Source organism: Pelobates fuscus, chromosome 2, assembly GCF_036172605.1.
Source record: "Pelobates fuscus isolate aPelFus1 chromosome 2, aPelFus1.pri, whole genome shotgun sequence".
NCBI classification, from domain to species: domain Eukaryota; kingdom Metazoa; phylum Chordata; class Amphibia; order Anura; family Pelobatidae; genus Pelobates; species Pelobates fuscus.
In genome coordinates, this window is record NC_086318.1 from 340,529,099 (window position 1) to 340,553,128 (window position 24,030).

Below are 24,030 nucleotides of genomic sequence, written 5' to 3' on the forward strand. Positions count from 1 at the left end.
TGGAGGATTCTGCAGGGAATGTCCTTGTAAGGACTAGAGCTCCCAGGTGTCAGGGTACCTGAGGCCTCTACCTCTAAGGGAGGTAGAGACTTGGTGGTTTATCCGTCCAGGCGAGCTGTTTCCTCCGTTCCTCGCGGTTCATCCAGCCACTTAAACACCGGCCGCGAGGAATCCACGTCCTTTTCTAGCAGGACGCTCTATACGTGACGTCATGACGCTATCACGAGCGACCTGCCACTCAAGTGTCCGATATCCAATCGGCACTTGTCAGAGGCGTGCTTACCATCCGGAGCCAGGGTATTTAAGCTTACTTCTCTCGTCAGCTCATTGCCCTGTCGTGGTTCTAGCTTGTCTAGTCACTCAGTGCTCTGGTATTCTAGTTTGCTCTATTTGGTTTTGACTCGGCTTGTTGTACTTCCCTGCTTCTCTGTTCTCCCTTGACCCGGCTTGTCTCTCGCTTATCTGTCTTCTCGTTCCCTCGACCTCGGCTTGTCTCTGACTATTCTCTATTACTCTCGGTACGTTAGTCCGGCCATTCTAAGGCCCGGTATACGTACCTTTCCACTCTTTGTACTCTGCGTGTTGGATCCCTGTCCCGATCCTGACATTACGACAGGGCCAATGGATCCTGCAGGTACAAACAGTCAGCTTGGTTCTTCTGATCCCAGGTTTGACGCCATGGAACATAGGATGGATCAGATGGCTTTAGCACTACAGGCACTTTTGTCTCGTGCTAGTAACCCACCTGAGGAGACACGTACTCCTTCTATTTCTCCTGCAGTCTCAGGTCTAGAGGTAGCCACTGTAGGTGCTTCTTCCCGTATTACCCCACCAGTACGTTATGGCGGGTCACCGGAGAAGTGCCGTGGTTTCCTGAACCAGATTAGCATCCATTTCGAATTACAACCCCGCTCTTATCCTACAGATAGAGCGAAGGTTGGATTTGTTATTACTTTACTCATTGAGAAAGCTCTGAGATGGGCCAATCCTTTATGGGAGAATGATAATCCACTAGTCTATAATTATAATGCCTTTGTAGCTGCGTTTAGAAGAACTTTTGACCCTCCTGGTAGAAAGGTCAATGCAGCTAGATTACTGTTGCGCCTTAGACAGGACAATCGAACACTTGTGGACTATGCACTAGAGTTCAGGTCCTTGGCGGCAGAAGTTAAGTGGAACGAACAGGCTTATATAGATGTGTTTCTGAATGGGTTATCAGATGTAATTCTTGACGAGGTCGCTACTAGAGAACTCCCTGAGAATTTGGAGGATTTAATTTCTTTTATATCTCGTATTGATGAACGCATAAGAGAGAGGCAGAACACTCGAGATAGGACCCGTAGACCCTCCTTTAAACTAGCGCCTACCTTTCAAAATTCTGAGTTCGAGGACTTACGTATTTCTGAACCTATGCAGATAGGCAGTACTCATCTCACAGAGAGAGAGAGACAGTACAGAAGAAGGGAGGGTTTATGTATGTATTGTGGAGTCAGAGGACATTTACGCCTAAATTGTCCTAATCGTTCGGGAAACGCTCGCACCTAAGTTTCTCTAGAGGACAGGCCTTGGGTGTTTCTACTTTGTCCTCTATTCACAACTACAAAGAGTTCAGGCTTCTGTTACCCGTTTCTTTGAGGTGGGAGAAGGGAGTAGTAAAGACTATGGCACTAATCGATTCTGGAGCTGCTGAGAGCTTTATAGATCAGGGTTTTGTTGCCAAGCATGCTATCCCATCCCAGTTAAAAGAGACACCACTGGCTGTTGAGGCCATCGATGGTAGACCGTTACTTGAGCCTGTTATTTTCCATGAGACCATACCGATTAACTTAACTGTTGGCATCCTACATAAAGAGGATATATCCTTAATGCTCATCTCTTCTCCGTCTATTCCCATAGTCCTGGGGTACTCCTGGTTGAGGAGACACAACCCTATTATTAATTGGGAGTCTGGGGAGATAGTTTCGTGGGGAAAGAATTGTCAAGAGAAATGCTTGCGGAAGGTCTTACCTCTCGGATTAACTAACACATCGACTACCTCTGACAATCCTACAGAGACACAAATTCCGCCTCAGTATCTAGATTTAAAGGCAGTATTTGACAAAAAGAAAGCCGATACCTTACCCCCACACAGGTCCTTTGATTGCAAAATTAACCTACTCCCTGGTACCATGCCTCCCAGAGGTCATGTATACCCATTATCTACTAAAGAGAACTCAGTTCTAGAGGAGTATATTCACGAGAATTTAGACAAGGGATTCATCAGGAGGTCCTCCTCCCCTGCCGGGGCTGGATTTTTTTTTGTTAAAAAGAAAGATGGTTCTTTGAGACCTTGTATTGATTATCGAGGCTTGAATAAGATAACCATTAAAAATGCCTACCCGATTCCCTTGATCACCGAACTCTTCGATCGTTTGAAGGGCTCTACAATTTTCACCAAGTTAGACCTCAGAGGGGCATATAACTTGGTGAGAATCCAGCAGGGACATGAGTGGATGACGGCATTCAATACTCGATATGGTCACTATGAATATACTGTTATGCCTTTTGGGTTATGCAATGCGCCAGCTGTATTCCAGGATCTGATAAATGAGGTTCTTAGGGAATTTCAGCAAGATTGCGTCATTGTATACCTAGATGATATACTCATTCATTCTAGTGAGATTGAGACTCATCACAAGCAAGTCAGGAGGGTTTTGCACAAGCTTCTCCAGCATGGCTTGTACTGCAAGTTGGAGAAATGTAGCTTTGATCAAACCCAGGTAACCTTTCTCGGCTATGTGATCTCTGGGGAGGGATTTAAGATGGATCCGGATAAACTCCAATCCATTCTAGAGTGGCCTTTACCCAAAGGTCTTAAAGCCGTACAGAGATTTATTGGTTTTTCTAATTATTATAGGCGCTTTATTAAGGGCTATTCTTCCATTATCGCACCTATCACTAATATGACCAAACAGGGGGCTGATACTAAGAATTGGACTACTGAAGCTCTCCTTGCGTTCAAAACTCTCAAGGAGCTTTTCGCTTCCGCTCCAATTTTAGTTCACCCCGACACTTCTCTGCCTTTTCTACTTGAGGTAGACGCATCAGAGACTGGTTTAGGTGCTGTTCTATCTCAAAGGTTGGGGGTTGATAAACCATTACATCCATGTGGATTTTTCTCTAAAAAATTGACCGGTACTGAAAGCAGATATGACATTGGTGACAGAGAATTACTAGCGGTTATCAAGGCTTTGAAAGAGTGGAGACATTTATTGGAAGGTACATTACATCCTGTTACCATTCTAACTGACCACAAAAATTTGTCTTATATCGGAGAGGCTAAGCGGTTGTCCTCCAGGCAGGCTCGTTGGTCGTTGTTTCTTACCCATTTCAATTACGTTCTGACTTACAGACCTGGGTCAAAGAATTCTAAAGCCGATGCGCTATCTCGCCAATATGAGCCCTCTGCTTCAGTTGAACCACTTATGTCCTCCATTGTACCCAAATGCAATATTATTGCTAATACCAGTCTCAGAATTCATTCTCCGCTACTTGACCAGATCTTGAAGTCACAACATCTAGCTCCCAGAAACACTCCTGAGGGAAGAAACTTTGTTCCTCCTGAACTTCAACTGGAACTCTTACAATGTTTTCACGAAAGTAAAATAGCTGGCCATCCTGGTATTCGCAAGACATACTCTTTGATATCCAAGGATTTCTGGTGGCCTTCACTGCGAAAAGATATTGAGGAGTTCGTCGCAGCTTGTGAAACTTGTGCCACGACTAAACTACCTCGTGCATCTCCATGTGGTCTGTTACACCCCTTGGACATTCCTGAGAAACCTTGGGCCTGTTTGTCCATAGACTTTATCGTTGATTTGCCTGCTTCCAAGAGACAGACTGTTATTCTCACGGTGGTGGATAGATTTACTAAGATGGCCCATTTCGTGCCATTACCTAAACTTCCGACTTCTCCTGAATTGGCTGAAATTTTTGCAAGAGAGGTTTTTCGCCTACATGGGATTCCTTCGGAGATTGTCTCCGATAGAGGCTCTCAATTTGTCTCACGTTTCTGGAGATCCTTTTGTTCTCAAATGGGCATCAAATTGAACTTCTCCTCGGCCTATCACCCTCAGTCTAACGGAGCTGCTGAACGTACCAATCAAAAGATCGAACAGTATCTGCGTTGCTTTGTTTCCGAACACCAGGACGATTGGGTCGGTTTGATTCCTTGGGCGGAGTTCGCACACAATAACCTTGTTTGCGATTCAACTCGCTCCAGCCCTTTCTTCATGAACTATGGCTTTCATCCTTCGATTTTTCCTTCGGTTTCCTCTTCTCAGGGGATACCGTCGGTTGATGATCATGTCGCCAACCTGAAGAGATTATGGGATCAGACTCGGCAAATTCTGTTACATAGTTCCTCGTTGTTCAAGAAACACGCTGACAAGCATAGAAGAGCGGCTCCTGTTTTTGTTCCTGGGGATAGGGTGTGGTTAAGTACTAAGAACATTCGACTAAAAGTTCCATCTATGAAATTTGCTCCTCGCTACATAGGCCCTTACAGGGTTCTCACTCGTATCAATCCGGTTGCGTATCGCCTTGCTCTGCCACCTGCCTTACGCATTCCTAACTCTTTTCATGTCTCCTTGTTGAAACCCCTTATTTGCAACAAGTTCTCCTCTAAGGTCTCCTCGCCTCGTCCTGTTCAGGTGGAGGGTCGGGAGGAGTACGAGGTCAGCTCCATCGTTGATTCCAGAATTTCAAGGGGAAAATTGCAATATCTGGTCAACTGGAGGGGATATGGTCCTGAGGAGAGGAGTTGGGTACCTCAGGAGGACGTTCATGCTTCTCGCCTTCGCAGAGCATTTCACCTCCGCTTTCCATCTCGCCCCGGTTCCTTCCGCCCGGTGGGCGTATCTGAGAGGGGGGGTACTGTCAGGGTACCTGAGGCCTCTACCTCTAAGGGAGGTAGAGACTTGGTGGTTTATCCGTCCAGGCGAGCTGTTTCCTCCGTTCCTCGCGGTTCATCCAGCCACTTAAACACCGGCCGCGAGGAATCCACGTCCTTTTCTAGCAGGACGCTCTATACGTGACGTCATGACGCTATCACGAGCGACCTGCCACTCAAGTGTCCGATATCCAATCGGCACTTGTCAGAGGCGTGCTTACCATCCGGAGCCAGGGTATTTAAGCTTACTTCTCTCGTCAGCTCATTGCCCTGTCGTGGTTCTAGCTTGTCTAGTCACTCAGTGCTCTGGTATTCTAGTTTGCTCTATTTGGTTTTGACTCGGCTTGTTGTACTTCCCTGCTTCTCTGTTCTCCCTTGACCCGGCTTGTCTCTCGCTTATCTGTCTTCTCGTTCCCTCGACCTCGGCTTGTCTCTGACTATTCTCTATTACTCTCGGTACGTTAGTCCGGCCATTCTAAGGCCCGGTATACGTACCTTTCCACTCTTTGTACTCTGCGTGTTGGATCCCTGTCCCGATCCTGACACCAGGACTGTGTGCAGTCCAGTCTCTGGGAGGGAATAGAGATAGTCCCCTATCCTGTTCTAGGATGGAGAGGCTCCAGGAGGACCCCAGTCAAGCCACAGCGACTGGGGCAGAAGCACATAGGTTTTTCCCTGTTCCAGCTAGGAAACGGTCCTTGGTGGAGGTACCCAGCCAGGTACAGGAAGCTCTGACACAATACTTTCCTGATTAACGTCACTGGTTCTGTGTTCTTTTGCAGATCATGGGTGCCAAATTCATCATTCAGATGCCCGAATTGCTTCTGCATAGCAATTCAGATGCTGCCATTTTAAGAGCAAGTCCTTAAGTGCCAAAAATTTATAGGAATTTAGTGTACCTCTGTGATCCTGTTATCCTTGGTTTACATATTCCCATTATCTGTATCTCTGACTTGGCAAGTCCTTTTGTTTATCCGTCTCTCTGTATTCCTGACCTTGGCTGGTTAACTGACTTTGTCTCTTTCTAAGGCCAATACATTAAGTCTGACCATTATAAGGCCCAGTAATATGTTTATCTGTGTTTCTCCTGTTGGGCTTCCCATTTCCTGCATGTTTGGGTATATTTCTTGTGACACTTATTTCAACACAGACATCTTAACCATCACTCTCTCCTACCCTTGGACATGCTATTATTTTTCTTGTGTGTATCTACTTCTTCCTCCTAGATTGCAAGCTTGTTGAGCAGGGTCTTCTTTACCTCTTGTCTCTGTTAATATTCTGTATGTAATTTACTTGTTGTCAAATAAGCTCTATAATAAAGCACTGTGCAATATGTTGACCCTATATAGATGCTAGTAACAATAATATTAAATTATGCAATGAAATCACGTTTATGCAGTACTAGTCACATCTCCCTGCTGCTCTGTGTGTCATTTTGCCTTTAAATATGTAATTTTTATATGAATTACTCACATAAGATTCTCATCGTTATTAACTAAACCATCAACTGATGTGAATTTGGAATAGTTGAGGACAAAATAGCCGAGCTAAAAACATAGCTTATTTAGTGACTTTTAAAAAACAATTGGCCTAAAAATTGCAATTTCTTGCTGAATTTAAAACAATTCACAGTTTAGTGAATTCACTATAGGTGTTCAAGGGCAGAAAGAAAGAAAAGTATTAGTGATACCGTGGTGCACAAACTTCTTCCTTCTCTTCAATTATGTCAGCTAAGGTGTGGAACCTATTAGACAATCTGTACTACAGTTCAGAAAGCCACTTGTCTGGACTTCATACTTCTTGTCTTCCCTAAACCAGCAATCTTCTGTCTTTGATGTCTATCTTGGTTTTATGTATACTGTAAAAAAAAATACAAGTGCAGTGAACTGAAATGTTGACTCGCTATATATTATTGCACCAATAATAATAATAATAATGAATGTAATAAATATAATGTATTAATAATGTAACTTGTTTCTGCTGAGACCGTCTCAAAAATTGCATCATTTTTGTGGAATGTCCTACCTTATCCTATCAGATCTTTTGTTTTGTCCAGTCTTTTAAAAAGTCTCTTACATCATTTAAGAAAGCATCAATCGAACTTTTAGATCAATATACCTCTATCTCACGTAACATGTGGTTCCAAATTTCATTTCACTCTCTTACATTTCCATTCTACAGCTACCTCAAAAATGTTTATTCTTCCATACGTTTAGTAAAAGACAGGCATCACAGTGGCAAGCTCTTCTTCTCTCGGACTCATGGTTCCTCCAACATATTTCCCACTTACATTAGATTGCAAGTTTGTTTGAGTGAGGTCCTCCGAGGTTCTTGTTCCATGGTATTTTAACTGTGAATGACATAAAACTGTTAGCTTTGCTGCTAACAGTATTATGCCATTCACATATATATGACTATCTTTCAAATTTCATTCTAAGTGTATTTGATATTAATATATATAATTATATGTATTAATATCATCAGATCTGGAGTATTTGGGGCTATGCCACCCTAACGGCGTTTAAGTCCTCCTTTGTAGGATGGTATAGAACACCGTAACGCCAGGAAGGGGTTAATTTGTTTGCCACTTAGTTGACATTTTTATTTATATCACCATTGTAATATACTGCAGTATATGTTGACAATGGTGATGTATAATGGAAGAATTATAGTATGCCTTTGAGAGGCCCTAGAGATACCAGCATTTTAAAAAAACAACACGAAGCCAAAGAGCAAGCATTTTATAAAAGTCTCCAAAACTCTGAAATGGCATTATTTTCCCCTAATATTTGCTGGCACCATGCGGATTGGCACCATCTGAACAACTTTGGTATTAAACCAGTCATGAATGGTTAACCCCTTAACCCCTTCAGGACGGAGTCAATAGTGCACGTTCTGATCAAAACAAAACGTAAAAAAAACTGGAATTGCGCTATATGTCTGTTCACCTCTTTCATATTAAATGCACCCACACTTATTTTATGTCATTTTGTTCAGGAGAAACAGGGTTTTCATTTCATATCAAATATTTATATATGAAACAATTTATTATGAATAAAATTAAAAAAACTGTGAGAAATTTTAAATTTTTAAAAAAATTTGTAGTTCCGCCTCACATTTTAGCTGTAAATGTCATAATACTGTTAGGTTTTACTGCAAAAAAATGCACATATTTGTAATCAGCGATGTCTCACGAGTACAACAGTACCCCCATTAACAGGTTTTATGGTGTTTTGGAAAGTTACAGGGTCAAATATAGAATGTTCCATTTTCAAATTGAAATTTGCCAGATTAGTAATGTTACCTTTAAGACGGTGTGGTAGCCCAGGAATTAGAATTACCCCCATAATGGCATACCATTTGAAAAAGTAGACAACCCAAGGTATTGAACATGGGGTATGTTTAGTCTTTTTTAGTAGGCACTTACTCACAAACACTGGCCAAAGTTAGCATTCATATTTGTTTTTGTGTGAAAAAATCAAAAAACTAATATTTGGCCAGTGTTTGTGACTAAGTGGCTACTAAAAATGACTGGACATACCCCATTTGCAATACCTTGGGTTGTCTACTTTTGCAAATGGTATGCCATCATGGGGGTAATTCTTATTCCTGGGCTACCATATGGTCTCAAAGGCAACATAACTAATCTGGCAAATTTCAATGTGAAAAAAATGAAATGCAAGCCTTATATGTGACTCTCTAACTTTCCAAAACACCATAAAACCTGCACATGGGGGGTACTGTTATTCTTGGGAGACTTCACTAAACACAAATATTAGTGTTTTAAAACAGAAAAACATATTACAACAATAATATAGTCCATAAAAGTGCAGTTTGTTTGTATAAAATGCAAAAAACGTCACTTTTACTTAAAATATCATCGTTGTAATACAATTTATCAGTTTTAAACACTAATATTTGAGTTCAGCGAAGTCTCCCGAGTAAAACAGTACCCCCTATATACAGGTTTTATGGTGTCTTGGAGAGTTACAGGGTCAAATATAGTGCTTGCGAATTAAATTCTCTGCACTTTCTCCCTGTGTTGTAAGGCATGTCAATCAAATTTTAACTAATCAAATCACATAATTATGTTGAAAGATGACTTAAATATACACATAGAATTTTAATATATATGCATTTATAGGTATTTAAATTCTACGTGTATACTAATGTAATCTTTTATGTAATTAAATGTATTTATCTCTATATATATTTGTGGTTATTTGTATTTTATATATAGATAGATAGATATATATAGAATGTCATTCTAAGTGTATTTTGTTACCAATATATATATATTAATAACAAAATACAGTTAGAATGAAATGACATATGAATATACAATTTATTTAAAATTTTGTTTCAATATTTTATTTATTTTATTATTCTATTTATTTATTATTATAATTATACGTATATATAATATATGTGTATATATCTATTATATATATATAATATATATACATATTATATATATGTAACGTCATTCTAAGTGTATTTTAATACTAATATATATACGTATTTTAATATTAAAATACATTATGTATGACGTTACATATATATAATATGTATATATATTATATATATAATATATATACATATATTATATATATAAAAATACTTTTAATTAATTTTTTAACATGTTTAATTTTTTTTTTTTACACTACCTACTAGCAGGGGGACTGTCTGATATTTCAGACAGTCCCCCTGCTGGCATATCCACAGCCAGCTATAGGGGGCCATGTGATTGCTCTTTGAGAGCGATCACATGGCCTCCGGGGGCCTCACTTGCCGGAGGAGGTATGCCTGGGCTGTCAGGCAGCCCTCCAGAAGAGGATCGCGGCGGAGGTAAGTACCGCCGAGGTCCTGGGGGCTTAAGCCGTTACGGCGTTCTATGCCGCCACAACGGCTTTAAAGCCCTTTAAAGCCGCGACGGCATAGAACGCCGTAACGGCGTTAAGGGGTTAAGGTAAGATGGTGCCAAGGATCTCCTGGCACCCTAACAACTTCATGGAGGTGCCCAGAGTCTTCCTTTTAGCAATACATATTAGTGAGGTGTGAAAAGTGAAATTAAATGTAGAAATCCAATCTTTGTATCTTGCAGTTGGGAATTACCATTTTATTGGAATTGTAACAATTTTTGTATTTCTCCTTTTCATTTGCTATGTTTCCCTGGCTTTGTGTTGTCTGTACTGGATTATGATGTATTTTGCTAAATATAAATATACATTAATATAAATTTAAGAGAGAATAAAGCAATTTATGGAAAAAAAGGTTAACACAAGTTATTGATGTTTTTCCATTTTCATGTAGTGGCACAAATTCCATAGAGGTGACAATTCCCCTTTAATTTTTGTTTTGGTAATGGGCACTCATATAGCTAATAAAATTATAATTATCTGGAAAACTCGATTATACAAAACAGTAATGGTTTGTTCTCATTAATATTTGTTGTTTGGCTCACAATAATAGAGCCATAGAAAGATAGAATAGATAGATAGATAGATAGATAGATAGATAGATAGATAGATAGATAGATGGATGGATGGATGGATGGATGGATGGATGGATGGATGGATGGATGGATGGATGGATGGATAGATAGATAGATAGATAGATAGATGGCAACGTTCTAAAGACAGAGCAATCACAGGAACATTCCATTGTTTCCATGGTGACTGCTCCACTTTTGGAACTTTGCACTGTTAAATAAGAGATAGATAGATAGATGGATGGATGGATGGATGGATAGATAGATAGATAGATAGACAGACATATAGATGATAAATAGATAGATTGACAGACAGACAGACAGATAGATAGATAGATAGATAAATAGATATAAACTAGTATTAAATCCATTGCATATCCAAAGGATATAGTTATTGTTGTCCTCTTGCTTCTTACCTGGGCTATTTCACACCCTTTGCATTTTTCTGTGAAATCCACATAAACATAGAAAGACTTGTACATAATGAGATCTTCTTGTTGATTGTGATTGTCTAATGGTACATGATTCAATCTCATTGAGCATCTGACAATCTGATGTATGAGATGAGGTTCCCTTTTCTTCCAGACACATCAGGGTAGGGCCCCCTGTTGTGAAGCAGAATATCTTATGCAAAAAAAAGACACAGACTCACAGTCCTTTCTTGATTATAATGCAATGGGTTCTGATTAAAAAGAAGCTCTGATTTTTAACTCCTACACTGACAGCACCTAATAAATTATCAGCTTACAAACAAATGAAAAGTTTTTCTGCCTTTTCTCGTAACCACTTGTCACAGGAGAAGAGACTATTTTTCTTGTGTTTCATGTGATGTCATTTAATTAATACTCATCTTTTTAAGGCTTTGTACAGAGGATTTTAAAGTCGTATCTTTTCACAACATAAATATATTAGCATAACATCAATGCTGCTAATTTAGTATGTTGTTAATATGCTGGGATTTGGATTGGGTAGTTTATGACAGCGTGAGTCTGATATAAATGTCTAATTTATGTTAATTTCTAATTTCACTATATTTTATATTGTGTCTATTAAAAGATAATATATTTTTGAATAGGGAGCTAATGATTGGCTTACATTATCAGCCAATGCTCTCAATCAGTTTTGCCCCTAGCTACAGCAGTCTGGGGCTTACTGTTCAAACAATCCCACAGACCAGGAAAAACAGGGCAAAGCTAAATGGAACTGGAGAGAAGAATTTATGGTTAAACTATTTGTGTACATTTTAGCCCCTAAATGTAAGCTTGCACCAGTGACCTCCCTGCATCATGACAACTCAATTCTGATTAAGTTGTTATGGTGCCCAGAGATTCCATTTAAGTCCCATTTCCCTTCTGAAAATAGGTTACTATTTTTCGGGCTTATAGTAACATAACCCAATTCATGCCCATGGCCTATACAGATTGGATAAGGGTGGGTATGTACTATTATATATTATTATTATTATTATTATTATTATTAATATTATTATTATTACTATTATTATTATTTTTATTATTATTTGGCATACTACATATACACTTGTGGTAATGATATGGCATATGTACATGCAATATAGCAAATAATTATAAAAATTAAAATAAATATACAAGGTCACTCTAAGCACCAAAACCCCTTCATATTACAGCTTCTCTTTTTAAAAACATTTAATTCTAGATATAAGTGTACTTCTTTCTATGTGGGTACGCCTACCTAAGTTGTCAATCATCCAGCTGGAATGCTTTCTTCCTGGCTGGCAATATCAGTTTTGTTTAAATCTTGTGCCTGGTGCCAGCACACACAACACATTCAGTATGTTAACTCCAGAGGCCTTGGGCAGGCTGCCCATGTTTGGTGAGCTACACACACAGTGACAGAGCTCCTTCTGCCAGGCTCTCAGGCAATTTAACTTTCTAACTCCCTGACAACAAAAAAGCAGAAATCGCTTAGGTTTTTTTTTTTTACTTCTGAAGAATATATAATTCTAAGTAGCTCTGTTGGGAAGTATTTGAAATATTGTCCCTGCTGGACTACAATGTCAGTCATGCTCAGCAATAGTTTAACATAGGCTATTGGGATTTAAACAACTTATATCTGGTTTAATGGGATGATGAGGTGACTTTTCCATCTGGTTTATGGGGAATACAATTCCAATCTAACTTATCCTGTTGTTAGCTAAGCCTGACAAGGATTTAAGATCACAATTGCTTTATATTGAAAATCACCATTTTATGTGAAGGTTTGGACATGAGATTTATTGTCAATGCTTCTCTGTGAGAAGCATTTGATTGACCAATGCCAGCTTAAAAAAAAAAAGTAAATGCTGGACAAAAATATATAGAGCTTTGGAAATATTTGTGCAAATTTTAGTAAACTCATACTTTTTTTTTTAGCATATCATCAAATATATTGGCGTTATTGTTTTTTTTCCAGACTACATAAATCTTAGACAATTTTTGATCACACACTGCCTGACACATTTCATTCCCTGTTGTTAAGAAAATGTCACTCTTCTGATTCCTTTTGATCTGCATAATACTCGTGAGCGCACATTTTTTACTTTTGTTTTTTTATTTGCTTTACAAAAGGCTGAAATGCTGCTTTTGTTAAATGTACACTTTCGTAACTATGTTTCACTTAAGAATTACCAAGAGAACCCATATTCATCTTCTGACTGAACTGAATTAGTTTGTCAAGTTGTCAGAACACAAACCGATAAGTAAAAAAAAATAAAAAAAGAAGGTCCAACTGTTTTTTTCAAATGCTTAGAAATGATAGTCAGATGCTTCAGTATAAGGATTTGACAAGAATTTCTTTAGAACAAAATATTGAGGAAGTTGTCTTCAAAAACTATCTGACACTTTAAACAATGTATACAATAGTAGACTCTTGACTGTAAAGATTCTTATTTTTCCATTTGTTTGTTTTTTTATTGTACATAGAAACTGAAAGGACCAGTACCTTCCTCCATAAAAATGATACATTTTAGAGATGCAACCCTTTATTTTGGACTGTTTGGAATTATTCTTAAACTTAATTTTTATTGACTGAACTAAATAATAGATAATTCCCAAAAATCGGGAGGACCGGGGGGGGGGGGGGAGATCCTGCACCTTTACCTTCCCTCTCCCCCCCCCCCCATCTCTACCCAGACTCCTGAGAACGCCCTCGCTGGCCACATTGGGTCCAAATTGCCTGTGGCCCGAAGCTTGATACCACTGGAGACCCCTTCTACCCTCCAACCTCAGCCGAAGCTTATTAAACCATTTTGACTAGAGAGGCATGCAGCCGCGAACTGCTGCGGCTAAGCACAGGAGAAATATTGGCCATGAGCGTGCAACATGCTGAGACACAGGGGTCTGGAGTTTTGGTGTTCCCTGCGTCCAGATGTCCCGCGAGTGCCGTGCTTGCAGACAGACCTGCTGGACCGTTGGTGGATACAGAAGTATCCTATGTGGCTGCCGCCTGTGCTGTGGAAAGATGCGAAATGAAAAGAACAGGGGTGCCCGTTTCCAGTGACCCACCGATGATATCAATAATCCCTGAAAGTGTACAGGGTATCACAAGACAGTGGCCGGCCCACGTGACGCTCATTGCTGCAGGGAAGCCGTGCCTTAGCAGAAATTAACCCACAGGATATAACAGACATTCTTGGGGGACCCCCAGGTTCCCCAGCAATGATGGAGCAAATTTGGGATGTGCTGCAAATCGTTAGGCAAAGTCTGAGAGAAGATATTAAAGAAGACTTCAAAGAAGACTTTTCTCAATTAAAATACACTGTTGCAGATTTAAAACACAGAGCTGACTCTGTAGATGTAACATTGTTGCAACATGAAGCACAGATCAAGGACTTAACAGAGCAATTCAAATCTATGAAGATTCAGCTGCAGTCCGCAAATACAAAGATGGCAGACATGGAAGATAGAAGCAGGAGGAATAAGTTGAGAATTCAGGGCATTCCAGACACAATACAACCCAATGAGCTGGAATATTATCTTAAAGTGGTTATGAGGTCAGTTAGACCTCAACTTACTGACACAGACCTACATATTGACCGCATATACAGGTTGTCAAAACCTGCTTCTGAACCCAAGGACGATCCCAGAGACACAATTGCGAGACTTCCTTTCTTCAAGGTTAAGGAAGATTTCATAGCAGCTCTGCGTTCAGAAGATCTGCCTACAGAATTCAATCATATCAGAATATTCCAGGACTTTTCACTAGCCACCATGCAGCAATGTAAAAACTTTGGGCAATTTACCCTAGAATTACGTCGCAGAAATATATACGCTACAGGTGGGGTTTTTCAGTCAAAGTCTTGTTCCGGTTGGATGGTCGTAACTACATCATTGGTAGTCCGGAGGAAGGAATGGAATTGTTGACCGCCCTTTCTTCTTCAGATCCAGTTACCCCAGAAAGATTGACACAGGGGACACCAGAGCCGCCACAGAGGAAGATAAGGATAGACAAGATGCCACAGTGATGTCCTGAAGTTCCAGTGCGGTATATAAAACATTGGACTGTGTTTGTATTTTTTCCCTTTTTTCTGTTTTTGTTTTTGTATTTTTCATTTTTTTCTTTTTGTGTTTTACTGAATCTTTTTTTTCCTCTTTTTCTTTAAACATTTTATTTATTATTTCTTGTAATTGAATTTAATTTTATTTAGATATATATCTATTTGTTTTCTCCTTGTTTTCTCTTACTTTTAATGTTTTATTTTATAATATTTAAACTTGCCTAGTGTCCCTATTCACTCTCCCCCATAATCGGCCTGTATATTTTTGAAGATGGGATATTTTTTAATTCTCCTCTTAAGGCCTTACCATTTGTATATATTTTATTTTGTATTGTATATTTTTTCATGTAATTTTTCTCATTTTATTTTCCATTTTCTTGGTCCCTTAATGGGACTTTTGCCCCAAGTTTTATTCCCTTCTTTTTTGAATGCTTTTTTGATGTTATTGAATACACATACCTCGAGTATAAGCCGAGTTTTTCAGAACATTTTTTGTGCTAAAAAACCCCAACTCGGCTTATACTCGAGTCAATAGTCTGTATTATGGCAATTTGCATTGCCATAATACAGACTGGGGCTGTGGGGGCTGCAGAGAGCGTTACTTACCTGTCCTGCAGCTCCTGTCAGCTCCCTCCTCCTCCGCGCCGTCCGTTCAGCACCTCGGTCAGCTCCCAGTGTAAGTCTCGCGAGAGCCGCGGCTCTCGCGAGACTTACACTGGGAGCTGACAGAGGGAGCTGCACGGACGGTGCGGAGGAGGAGAGAGCTGACAGGAGCTGCAGGACAGGTAAGTAAGCTCTCTGCCAGCCCCCCTTTCCCCCCACTGAACTGCCAATGCTGGACCACCAGGGAAGGAGAGCCCCCCTCCCTGCCATGTATCAAGCAGGGAGGGGGGACGAAAAAAAAAATAGTAATAATAAAAAAATAAAAAAAATTAAATAATAATACAAAAATAATAATTAAATTCAAAAATAATAATAAATAATAATAAAAAAAATTGCCCACCCCCCACCAAGGCTCTGCAACACACACACACCACTCATACACCACTCATACACACACACTGCACTCATACACACACACTGCACTCATACACACACACTGCACTCATACACACACACTGCACTCATACACACACACTGCACTCATACACTCACACTGCACTCATACACTCACACTGCATTCATACACTCACTGCATTCATACACACGCTGCACTCATACACACGCTGCATTCATACACTCGCTGCATTCATACACTCACACTGCATTCATACACTCACACTGCATTCATACACACACACTGCATTCATACACACACACTGCATTCATACACTCACACTGCATTCATACACACACACTGCATTCATACACACACTGCATTCAGACACTCTCACTGCATTCATACACTCTCACTGCATTCATACACTCACACTGCATTCATACACACACACACTGCATTCATACACACACACACTGCATTCATACACACACACTGCATTCATTATACACACACTGTAAATAAATATTCAATTAATATATATTTTTTTAGGATCTAATTTTATTTAGAAATTTACCAGTAGCTGCTGCATTTCCCACCCTAGTCTTATACTCGAGTCAATAAGTTTTCCCAGTTTTTTGGGGTAAAATTAGGGGCCTCGGCTTATATTCGGGTCGGCTTATACTCGAGTATATACGGTATATACATAAATATATACGTATATATCACTATATATATATACCTATATATAAATAAAAATATAAAAAAAATTATATATATATATATACATATATATATACACATATGTATATATATACATATATTAATTCTACACATATATTTATGTAATATTTTTACATAATTAGGTATCCTAATTAATTACAATTAGCGTGACCTGCCTGACAACCCATGCCGAAAGTATAGGGAATTTAATTTGCTAGCACTATATTTAACCCTATAACTTTCCAAGACACCATAAAACCTGTACATGGGGGGTACTGTTTTACTCGGGAGATGTCGCTGAACACAAATATTAGTGTTTCAAAACAGTAAAATGTATTACAACGATGATATCGCCAGTAAAAGTTACGTTTTTTGCATTTTTCACGCACAAACAGCACTTACACGGACGATATTATTGCTGCAATACTTTTTTACTGTTTTGAAACACAAATATTTGTGTTCAGCGAAGTCTCCCGAGTACAACAGTACCCCTCATGTACAGGTTTTATGGTGTTTTCAAAAGTTACAGCGTCAAATATAAGGCTTGTGTTTCATTTTTGTCACATTAAAATTCGCCAGATTGCTTACGTTACCTTTGTGACCCTATGGTAGCCCAATAATGAAAATTACCCCTATGATGGCATACATTTGCAATAGTAGACAACCCAAAATATTGCAAATGGGGTATGTCCAGTCTTTTTTAGTAGCCACTTAGTCACAAACACTGGCCAAAATTGGCGTTTTTTGCATTTTTCACACACAAACAAATACTAACGCTAACTTTGGCCAGTGTTTGTGAACAAAAAGCTACTAAAAAAGACTGGACATACCCCATTTGCAATACCTTGGGTTGTCTACTATTGCAAATGGTATGCCATTATGGGTGTAAATTTATTTCCTGGGCTACTATACAGTCTCAAAGGCAACGTAACCAATCTGGTGAATTTCAATTTCAAATATAACGTGCTATATTTGACCCTGTAACTTCCCAAAACACCATAAAACCTGTACATAGGGGGTACTGTTTTACACGTGAGACTTTGCTGAATACAAATATGTGTATTTTATCTCAGTAAAAGCAAACAGCATTATGACATTGACAGTTAAAATGTCACGTAGAACTAAAAAAATGAATACATTTCTTATTTTCTCCCATTTTTTAATATTAAATTATGTTTCATAGCTAAATATTTGATATTAAATGAAAGCCCTGTTTCCCCTGAATAAAATTATATATGATAAGGGGGGAAGCATTTAATACGAAAGAGGTGAATTACGGTTGGACAGACATATAGCGCAAATGCCAGGTTTTGTTTACGTTTTGTTTTGTTCACAACTTGTACATTTGGCTCAGTCCTTAAGGGGTTAAAGAAGGAAGTACCCCGTAGCTTATGTCTAAGGATTTCCCAACCCAATTTATTTCCGCATTTAAATCAAAATCCAGAGGAGCTTCTATATTGTTACATTAAAATGTGGCTATTAAAACTGAGGAAGTGCTTATTCTGTAGGCCGTTTTGTAATATGGAGAGGTACACTTGGTAGTGTGGAATAAACAGTGGCAAATGTATATTTCCCTAATTCTGGACAATATCATTATTTGATAAAAATGGTTACTCGTTGTAGCGGAGAGGTAGTATAATCCACAGTATCTCCGCTGGGTAACAGGAACAGCATAAAATAATCCAGGCAAATAAATACAGCATACAATAATCCTGGTAGCGTTGTAAGAATTATTCCTTCCCAAGAACTAGACGACACATAGGCTGGGAGTCAACTGAGCTTTTAATCACAGGTCACAGTATTTATGGGATTCCCCATGCAAGGGGTTTCCCTACTGACATTACAGGAGTTGTACAGTAGGGGACTACATGGGGAACTTAAAATTTAATCTTGACTTTGAATGCCCTCAATGGCTTGAGATGGAGGCGGCTAAGATTTCCCCAAACCTTATCAAGGAGTTTTTATGGCTTCCTTCACCTCAAAGACCACGCATAGCCAATATGTTTCCATCTACAAAAACTACAAATAAAGCTTGAGATATTATTTTTAAGAAAATTAGACCCTCATCATTATGGTCTAGAGCAACCCCTATATCAGTGTTAAAGTTAGATATCCCCGATATTGATGTGGATTACTGTTCATCTAATTCTATCAAACACATTGACAATTTATTTATTTCTAATACCCTTCTTTCTTTTCCTCAACTGAAAGCTAGATATGACTTAGATGGCTCTGATGAAATAATGTATGAAAGAATGATTGATTCTATAATGGATAGATGTGGCCTTTACGGACAGGATTGATTGTAAATTGAATATGTCTCAATTTGAAAAAATATATTTTTCGGATCCTGCTCAGAAACAGATGATTTCTGTTTGCTATAATTTGTTGACTGGAATGTTGAATGAAAAGTTTGAATTGATGATCAAGTGGGAAAGGGAATTAGGTAAAGAATTTGACCTTACTGAATAGTAAGAATTTGCATTGGCCTTGAAGGGTATCACGCAATGTATATCACATTTGGAATCTCACTACAAGATTTTACATAGATGTACATAGTTTTGATCATGCCTGGTGAAAAATAAAAATTAATTCCCTTGAAAACTAAGAGAAGAAAAAAGGTAAAAACAAGAAAGAAAGAAAATGTATGAAATTCTAGGAGAAAGAAGAAGAAGACATAGCATCAGAAGGAGATTAAAAAAGAGAAGGGGGAGGAGGGGGAAGGGCAGAGGGCCCCCCCTATTTACAGTGTGATGGCTATATCCTCCGTGAGGAGGGGTCTGCTATGGCTAGTCTGAGTCTACTCTCCTAACCAGTACCTACCTGTCAGTCTCCACTCGATCCCACTATGCTATTGTCCCATGGTTCCCAGAGTCTCTGGAATGCCGTCGTCGTCCCCTTTATCCTTGCTGTCAGGTCGCCCATAACCCTACATTCTCTTATCCTAGATATCACCCCAAGAAACTCTGGACCCTCTGGTGAGAGCCATGCGGTTGCTATTGCTCGGCGCGCACTTAGAGCTATCTTATGTACTAGTTTCTGCTCTCTCTTAGTCCACCCATCAATTGATCTATGTAAGAAATATATCCACGGGTCCATATCTAGGGGCCCGTCGAATGTCTGTTTCAGCAAATCCTCCACTGACTTCCAAACACTACGTATCTTCGGGCATTCCCACCACATGTGGATGTATGTTCCTCGGGCTCCGCAACCCCTCCAGCAATCGTCTGTGTCTATTTTGTGCATTTTATATAGTTTTACAGGTGTAGTATACCATCTGAGCATTGTTTTTCCACGTCTGTTACTGGAGTGTGACACATATAGAAGCATTCTTGTTCACTTCCCATAACTCTTGCCACTCAATTACTTCCAATACTTCCCCTAGGTCCGCCTACCATTGGTCGGTATATGTCTTCCCCATTCTTTATTTTCAGCACTAAGGTGAGCATATAGAAGCGTGATCATACCCTTGGGAGCCACTCCGTCTAGGCATATATTCTCGTAAAAAGTCAGCCTTCCCTGTGCTGCTGCTCTTATATGTGATCTAGCAAAATCTCGTATCTGAATATATCTAGAAAAAATCTGCTGGGGTTAAGTGATTACTTTGTTGGAGTTCTTCAAATTGGACGACTTCTCCGTTGCGATATAACTAGTGAATCCGCTCTTTCAATATTTCAAGATTCTCTGGGGGCCATTCCAGGTTGAAACTCTCGGTTTCTAAGTATTGGAGTAAGAGGGGAGAGGAACGATGCCAATCCATACTTGTTGTTATTAGCATCCCATAGTTGGAGCGAGTTGAGTATGGCCGGACAAGTCACACGTATCATAGGTCTATGTTCCCTAGGGACCCACATCGTGAACTGGGGGATGTCTGACCCCACTAGCATGGACTCTATTTCCACCCACCTTCTTTCTTCCGGCGGAGAGTGCCACATGGCCACCTGCGTCAGTTGGGCCGCAAGGTAGTAAAAATATAAACTCAGTAGGCCCAATCCCCCTCTGTCTTTACGTCTATACAGAACTTGTCTAGAGATTCTGTGCCTCTTGTTCTGCCAGATGAAATCTCCTATCGATCTTTGTAACGGTATCAATTGCGTTTTTGTGAAACTTGAAATAAAAATAGGATGCGTGGAAGGATGTTCATTTTTACAGAATTAACATGTCCTATCCAAGAGATAGGTTTATCTGTCCACTTTTCTAGGTCTCCTATGAAAGCCCTAAGCATGGGACCATAGTTGGCATAATATAGATGTCACGGGTCAGCTGTTAGGTGAATACCTAAGTATTTCAAGGAGTCTGTTTCCATCCGAATTTGGTAGGTCTCCCGTATCCGAACTGCAGTCAATTTAGTACCCTTACATCTGGTGGGGTACCCCCCACCAATTGAAACACCATATCAGGGCCTGCACCCCATCTTGACAAAAAAATTAAAATGGGCCCCCAGCCCAGACACTTTGCGAACAGGGAAAATAAATCAATGAACCACCATAGAAAGTCAACTGAAAATTGAACTTAAAGTTAAAGTTAAAAATAGGGGGTAGAAATTGCACCCCGGGTGAGCATGAGACCCCCTGCACAGGCCCCCCTCCCAAGCAAAGTCCTCGACCACCCTCATCTTAAAATGAGGCCTTTTTGTGGTGCAAAATATACAATACCTCGCTTCACACCACTTGGCCTGCAGCTGTGGAAGCTCCTCTGGATACATCGCCACATTCGGAAGATCGGGGGGCGGCTGGATACCAAGGCCCCTGAATAGACGATGAGGGTCTCCTCCCGGCGCCAGAACGTGCGCCCGATCTCCCCGGAATACCATCAACTTAAATGGGAAACCCCACGCATATTTTACGCCTGCTCCTCGCATAGCCTCTATTATAGGCCGCCAATCCCTCCTCCACTGACGTGTCGGAGGAAGCGGATTATCACATCCCTTGGAGTGTTAGCTTGGAGTGCTAGCCTATGTGCCCGCTCCATGTGCCATTTCTCCTCCAGTAGATTCGGGAGGAGAGGCTTTAGGATGATGAGTAGGAGCCCTTGTAGGTCTACTTCGTTCCTTTCTGATAAACCTCTCAAGCCGAGGTTGTTCCTCCGAGATCGGTTCGCCATATCTTCCAGAGCCAGGTCTGTTTCTACTAGATGCGCCGTTATACGGTTCACCCGGTCAGTCACAGCATTATGGGCCTGTGTCGTTGCCTCCATACATTCCTCCAGTTTTGCGGTTCGCTCCACCAGAACTCCTATGTCCGCTTGTAGAATGCCAGTTGATTTTGCTATTTCTCCTGCGAGGAAACCTCTGACTTCTGCCAGTTTCGCCATTACCGTGTCTTGGTCGGCGGAGGGGGCCTCTCTGTCGGCACGAGGCGGTGCCTGTGGGGCTGCTCCATCGCCATCTTGGCTTCCCGATCGGCTACACGTTTGCGCCGTGAGGAGGTCGAGGACGGTGCCTCCGGACTCCATGGCCTTCTTCACCTGCTTCTTGGGAAGTCTCTTCTTCATAATAGGGAGCTCGGTGAGGAAAATCTTTTCTAAAAGGTCGCTTTTGTTAGCTTTTAGGCGCGGTTAATGCGGAGCTCTAGTGAGACACGTCTAGTCTCATTGACGGTTAGACCACGCCCCCCTCCCTCCAGGCTTTTTAAGCTACAATTATCACATGTCAATAAGTGTTGGAGTGTGGCCAGATAGGTTCCTTATGCCATGCGTTCTGGACATGCCTAAAACTGCAATCTTATTGGGACTCTATTCAGCTTTTAATTAAACCTATTGATGATTCAATAATAATGTTAACTCCTGAACTCTGCCTGTTTAAGAGAATTCATGGATATTTATCAAAATATAAACGGATTATATTAGGACATCTTCTGATCGCAGCTACCATGGCTCTTCCACAACATTGGAAATCACCTGTTGTTCCGGAAATTAAAGAAGTTCTCAATATAGTGTTCGATAATAAGAGATGTGAAATCTCACTTAGACCACCATCTGATACATGCAATCTTCTACGGTATGAATGGGATATTTGGGAAAAAGATGCCAGACAAAAATATAACTTAAATATGTCACCCCACCTCACCAGGTATAGAAATTTAAGATGGCATATCCAGTCTATGACATTCAAAGTTAAAATGACAAAATATTCTTATTTTACTGCTATATTTCCGTTTACAGGATGAATGTACCATATCATTATACATCAGTTTTGTTTTTTTCCTTTTTGTATGTTTCATATTTTAATATGTTCATTTTTTTATTTGAACATTGTATTATAAAACTTTTTATAAATGTTCAATAAAAACTATTTGATGGAAAATTCCACAAATCTTTTTTTTTTTTTTTACTGGAAAGAAAAAGAAAAAAAAGGATAGAAAGATGGAAGATAAGAATAGAAAGAGAACAGTGAGAGGGTCGAGTCTTACTAGGCCAATGAGTTATAGAGTCCATATCGGATTATTTCCAAAGAAGGAAAATAAGTATCATATTGCACAAAAACATGTAAAGTAGCAATAGGAGTACAAAGTCAAGCACCGTTAGACTCAGCTGCAGTACTGGCTTGCCTTTTTTATTCAGAAAAAAAAAACCATGAGTTTAGGCCCAATATAACAAATAAAATGTCCACACATTGTATGCTTTATTCATATTTAATAAACATTTCAGTTTGCATCTCATATCTTGTCATGTAAGTATAATGTAAATATTGTTAGAAATGCACATATGAAAGCTTTAAAACCAAGTGTTAGGACAACATAATATAGTGATGAAAATAGATTGTGGATGCCTTAAAAACTAATTTATGTCTCTGTTTTATCAGCATTAATATGTGACATGCTTTTTAAACTTTATAATTTGAAGAACATAGGTGATGACAAGTCAAATTCTATTCATCAATCCAAACTCAGTATTGTGTCTAAAAATTTCCTAACACTGGGCAATCCAGTCCTAACCCTGACCCTAATTTGCATCCCTAAAACCACATCCCTAATCCTAACCCTAGAACTGATCCTTGATCTGAAAACTAAACACTAATACAGATGTCCAACCATGAAACACATGCTTAACCTAGACCTTTATTCTAACTCTAAACCAGATTCTGTAAATACATCACTCCCTTCCCCTCCCCCACCCAACACAAAAAAAATGTACCCCATCATACAATAATGGCATAATAAACAATACACAAGATCCAGCGTACTCTCCTATCTACTAAACTGCAACTTCAATATTGACAGATTTTATTAGTTTCATGTATATATTTGGGAGTCTAGCCAGCTCCTTGGTTTTGCACCCCTCCCTGTCACAGGTGCCTCATCCCAGGGCCCTATTTAGCCTTGTACTGCAGAGAGCCGCAGATGGATTTTTTTCCCCAAGTAAGTGGGTTAATCTCA